We start from the raw sequence: 6,487 nt of genomic DNA on the forward strand, positions 1-6,487 counted from the left end.
TTAACCTGCTATCCTTCCGCTGAGTGCCACCAGGTCTCCCCGCCCCCCCAGGGGACATGGTCAAATATAAGGCACCAGAGTTCATGTGAAAATCATACCCCACTCTCCACTCAACTGTGGAGAATGTTCTGTCCATTGGCTAGATCTGGGTAGGGTTTTAAAGTTTACAGCCTGTATTGTCCTTGGATGGTACCTTAGTTTGAGTGGGACCACTGGGCCCAGATCTGCCTATCATAATGTTCTACTTGTAGGTTTCTAGGACACTCTGGATCCTTCTACTTTGCTATTCTCCCATGCTTCTCTCATCTAGAGTCCCAATAGGATGTCCTCCCCTCTGTCCCAGTTTCCTGGTAAGTGAAGGCTTTCATGGGACATGCTCCTTGGACTAGTATGCAGATACAAGTGAGTATATACCATTTGACTCTTTCTGCTTCTGGGTTAACTCACTCATTATGATCATTTCTAGCTCAATCCATTTATCCACAAATTTCGGGAATTCCTTGTTTTTAATAGCTGAGTAGTATTCCATAGTGTATATGTACCACAGTTTCTTTATCCATTCTTCTACTGAGGGACACTTAGGCTGTTTCCATGTTCTGGCTATTATGAATAAGGCTGCTATGAACATGGTTGAGCAAATTTTCTTGTTGTGTGCTGGAGCATCTTCTGGGTATATTCCAAGGAGTGGAATAGCTGGGTCTTGAGGAAGCCCTATTCCCATTTTTCTGAGATAGCACCAGATAGATCTCCAAAGTGGCTGTACTAGTTTGCATTCCCACCAGCAATGAAGGAGTGTTCCTCTCCACATCCTTGCCAGCATATGGTATCGCTTGAATTTTTGATCTTAGCCATTCTGATGGGTGTAAGATGGAATCTCAGAGTTGTTTTGATTTGCATTTCCCTGATGACTAAGGAGGTTGAGCATTTCTTTAAGTGTTTCTCAGCCATTTGATATTCCTCTGTTGAGAATTCTCTGTTTAGTTCCAAGCCCCATTTCTCAATTGGGTTATTCGGTTTGGTGGTGTTTAATTTCTTGAGTTCTTTATATATTTTGGATATTAGACCTTTGTCAGATGTAGGGTTGGTGAAGATCTTTTCCCAGTCTGTAGGCTGTCATTTTGTTCTCTTGACAGTGTCTCCTGCCTCACAGAAGCTTCTCAGCCTCGTGAGGTCCCATTTGTTAATGGTTGGCATTAAGGCCGTTGGTGTTCTGTTCAGGAAGTTGTCTCCTGTGCCAATATGTTCCAGGCTCTTCCCCACTTTTTCTTCTAAGTGACTTAGTGTCTCTGGTTTTATGTTGAGGTCTTTGATCCACTTGGATTTGAGTTTTGTGCAAGGTGACAAATGTGGGTCCAGTTGCATTTTTTTACACATAGACATCCAGTTAGACCAGCATCATTTGTTGAAGATGCTATCCTTTTTCCATAGAATGGATTTGGCTTCTTTGTCAAAAATCAAGTGACCGTATGTCTGTGGATTCATATCTGGGTCTTCGATTCGATTCCACTGATCAACCAGCCTGTTGCTGTGCCAGTACCATGCTGTTGTAATTAGTATTGCTTTATAGTACAGTTTGAGATCAGGTATGGAGATTCCTCCGGAGCACCTTTTATTGTACAAAATTGTTTTAGCTATTCTGGGTTTTTTGTTTTTCCATATGAAGTTCAGAATTGAACTTTCAATGTCTTTAAAAATTCAGTAGGTATTTTTGATAGGGATTGTATTGAATCTGTAGATTGCTTTTGGTAGGATGGCCATTTTTACTATGTTAATTCTCCCAATCCATGAGCAAGGAAGATCATTCCATCTTCTCAGGTCATCTTCAATCTCTTCTTCAGAGTTTTGAAATTTTTTTCAAACAAGTCCTTCACTTGCTTAGTTAGAGTAACTCCTAAATATTTTATATTGCTTGTGGTTAATGTGAAAGGTGTGGTTTTTCTAATTTCTGCCTCTGCAAGCTTGTCATTTGTGTATAGGAAGGCTACAGACTTTTTTGAGTTATTTTTGTATCCAGCCAATTTGCTGAAGGTGTTTATCAGCTGTAGGAGTTCTCTGGTGGAAATCTGAGGGTCACTTATGTACACTATCATATCATCTGCAAATAGGGATAATTTGACTTCCTCCTTTCCCATTTGGATACCCTTGATCTCCTTTTGTTGTCTTATTGCTCTGGCTAGAACTTGGAGTACTATATTGAAAAGATATGGAGAGACTAGGCAGCCTTGCCTTGTTCCTGATTTTAGAGGAATTTCCTTGAATATCTCACCATTTAATTTGATTTTGGCTATTGGCTTGCTGTATATAGCCTTTATTATATTGAGGAAAGTGCCTTGTATCCCCGATCTCTCTAAAACTTTAAACATGAATGGGTGTTGGATTTTATCAAATGTTTTCTCTGCATCTAAAGAGATGATCATGTGGTTTTTATTTTCAGTTTGTTTATATGGTGGATTACATTGATGGATTGCCATATATTAAACCATCCCTGCATGCCTGGTATAAAGCCTACTTGGTCATGATGAATGATATCTTTGATGTGTTCTTGTATTTGTTTTGCCAGTATTTTATTTAGTATTTTTGCATCGATGTTCATAAGAGAAATTGGTCTGAAATTCTCTTTCTTAGTTGCGTCTTTGTGAGGTTTAGGTATCAATGTGACTATGGCCTCATAGAATGAATTTTGTAATGTTCCATCCATATCTATCTTTTGGAGTAGCTTGAAGAGTATCAATATTAGCTCATCCTTGAAGGTCTGGTAGAATTCTGCACTGAAACCATCTGGCCCTGGGCTTTTTGTTTTTGTTTTTGTTTTTTTTTTTTTGTTTGTTTGTTTTTGTTTGTTTGTTTTTGTTTTTTTGTTTTTTTTTTTTTTTTTTTTGGTTGGGAGACTCTCAATGATTGCTTCTATTTCTGTAGGGGAAATGGGACTATTTAGCTTGTTTATCTGTTCTTCACTCAACTTTGGCAAGTGAAATTGATCAAGAAAATCATCCATTTCCCTTAGATTTTCAAATTTTGTGGCATATATGCATTCAAAGTAGGATCTTATGATTCTTTGTATTTCTTCAGTGTCTGTTGTTATGTCTCTCTTTTCATTTCTGATTTTTTTTATTTCAATACTGTCTCTCTGCCTTTTAGTTAGTTTGGCTAATGGTCTGTCTATCTGTTGATTTTCTCAAAGAACCAGCACTTAGTTTTGTTGAGTCTTTGGACTGTTTTCTTAGTTTCTAAAACACTCTATGAACTAAAACTTTTTACTGCTCTGATGTCTATTGACACTGTCAAATTCTCAAATTTTCAGAAGTCTCTGTCTTCTCCTTGGTATATTAAAGTAAAATTGTGATAATCTCTGTGTGTTCCCCAACTTTCTCTATGGAAGGTCTGTGTCATTTTGATAAAATGTTTTCAGTAATTTTTAAAAATCAATTTATTTAAGCACTTTACATCCTGATCCCAGGCCCTCCCTCCTCTCTTTCCAGTCCCATCCTTACACAACCCTCCATCTATTACTCATCTTCTTTTCTTCAGTGAAGGCCGCCATGGATATCAACCAACTCTGGCAAAATGAGTAGCAGCAGAATTAAGTACATCCTTTCCCACTGAGGCCTGACAAGGCAGCTCAGCTATGGGAAGGCAGGCAAACAGAGTCAGTCAGCCTCTAATCCCATTGTTAGTAGACCCACATGATGACTAAGCTGCACATCTGCTTCATACAGGGCTTAGGTCCAGCCCTTGCATGCTCTTTGGTTGGTAGTTCAGTCTCTGAAAGCCCAATGGACCCAGGTTACTTAACTCTGTAGGTCTTGTGGTGTCCTTGATCCCTGCAACTCCCTTAATCCTTCTGGGCTCTGGGCTCTGCCTGAGGTTTGGCTATGGGTCTCTGCATTTGTTGTCATCTACTAATGGATTAAAGCCTCTTTAGAAGACAGTTAGGATAGCCTCCAGTCTGCAAGGAAAGCAGAGTATAATTAGCAGTGTCAGCAGTTGCCTCTTTCTCATCGGGTGAGTCTCAAGTTGGGTCAGTACTTTAATTCCCTCAATCTTTGCACCATTGTCCCTACACTTCTTGTAGTCAGGACAAATTTTGGGTAGAAGATTCTATGTGTGGGTTGGTGTCCCCTCCCTTCACTGGAAGTCCCACACGGCTACAGGGGGTGGACTATTCAGTCTTCATGTCCCTCGCTGCTAGGAGTCTCAGCTAGGATCACACCATGGACTCCCAGGATCCTCCTGCATCCCAGAAATGATCCCACACACACTGAATTCCATTCTTTGTCCCTCTCCTCTACCAACCCCTGCTCTGCCCATACCTGATCTCCACACCCACCGTTCACCTCCTCACACCCTCTCCCACCCATTTCTCTCCCTCTGTTTACTTCAGATATCTATTTTACTTTCCCTTCTAAGTGAGATTCAAACATTCTCCCTTGGACCCTCTTTGTTACTTAAAATTGGGGACTTTAGATTATAGAATGGGTATCCTGTACTGTATTACTAATATCCACTTATACATGAGTACATGTCATCTATATCTTTCTGTGTCTGGGTTATCTTACTCAGGATGATCTTTTCTAGTTCCACCCATTTTCCTGCAAATTTCATGATGTTATTGTTTAAAATAGCCAGGGAGTATTCCATTGTGGAAATGTAGCACATTTCCTTTATCTGTTCTTCAGTTGAGGGACATTTAAGTTGTCTCAAGTTTCTGGCTATTATGAAGATACCTGCTATAAACATAGTTGAGCAAAAGTCCTGTGGTTTGACAGACCATCTTTTGGGTATATGCCCAGGAGTGATAAAGCGGGATCTTGAGCTAGAATTCCCAATTTTCTGAAAAACTGCCAGATTAATTTCTAAAATGGTTGTAGTAGTTTGCACACCCACAAACAATGGAGGAGTGTTCCCCTTTCTCCACATCCTCAACAACATGTGCTGTCACTTGAGTTTTTTAGTCCTAGCCATTCTGATAGGTGTAAGATGGAATTTCAGGAGATGTCTCTGAAATGAACTCTGTTGCCTGCTTTTTGATCACTCCCCTTCCCCAGGCTACAGGGGAAGAGGGCATGATCAGTCCTGTGCAACTTGATAAGCTGGAATGGGTGAGTAGAGGGGGTTATCCTTTTCTGACAATTAGGGGAGTCAGGATGGGAGAATCAGGAAGGAGAATGGAAGTGTGGGACTGGGAGGAGAGAAGAGGATTTGATTGTATGTAAAGTTAATAAATATATTAATTAATTAAAAATAATTGGCTTGGAATTTTGATGGGAATTGATTAGGTTTTGTAGATTTTGGTAAGATGGCCAAACACTACTGATCCATGAGCATGGGGAATCTTTCCATCTTCTGATGTCTCCTTCAATTTCTTTCACTTGCTTGGTTATGGTTACACCAAGATAGTTTATGTCATTCTGGCCATTGAGAAGGGTGTTGTTCCCCTCATTTTTTCTCAGTCCATTTGTCATTTGTATACAGGAGGGCTACTGATTTTTTTTAGCTAATTTTGTATCCAGCCACTTTGCTAAAGGTGTTTATCAGCTATAGGAGTTCTCTGGTAGAATTTTGGGGGTTGTTTATGTGTACTATCATATCATCTACAAACAGCAATACTTGGACTCTTCCTTTCCAAATTGTATTCCTTTGGTCTCCCTAAGTTACTTTATTGCTTTATCTAGGACTTCAAGTACTGTGTCGACTAGATACAGAGAGAATAGACAGCCTTGTCTTGTCCCTGATGTCAATAGAATTCCTTTGAGTTTCTCTCCATTTAATTTGATGTTGCCTATTGGCCTGCTGTATGTTGCCTTTATTGTGTTTAGGTATGCACCTTCTATCCCTGATCTCTCCAAAACTTTTAACATGAGGGATGTTATATATTGTCAACGGTGCTTTCATCTAACGTGATGATCATGTGGCTTTTTTTCCTTGCATTTGGTTTATATGGTGGATTACATTGGTGGATTTTCAGATGTTGAGCCTTCCATGCATCCCTAGAAGGAAACCTACTTTATCATGGTGTAAAATGTTTTTGATGTGTTTTTAGATTCAGTTTGTGAGTGTTGTATTGAGTATTTTTGCATCAATGTTCATAACAGACACTGTTATGAAATTCTCTTTCTTTGTTGACTCTTTGTGTGGTTTATCACACTGAGTTAAACCTATATGTTAAGATGGCTGTGGCATCACAGAATGAATTTGGCAATGTTCGTTCTGTTTCTATTTTGTGAAATAGTTTAAGGATTATTGGTATTAGCTCTTCTTTGAAAGTCTGGTAGAATTTTCCACTAAAACCATCAGGCCATGTGTTTTTATTTTATTTTATTTATTTACTTATTTACTTATTTTGGTTGGGAGACTTTTAATGAATTCTATTTCCTTAGGGGTTATTGATCTATTGAAATTCTTTATCTCTTGATTTAACTTTGGTAAGTGGAATCTATTTCATTTAGATTTTACAATGTAGAGTACAGTTTTCTGAAGTCAGATCTAA

This window comes from Acomys russatus, chromosome 8 (genome assembly GCF_903995435.1).
Source record: "Acomys russatus chromosome 8, mAcoRus1.1, whole genome shotgun sequence".
Lineage (NCBI taxonomy): Eukaryota > Metazoa > Chordata > Mammalia > Rodentia > Muridae > Acomys > Acomys russatus.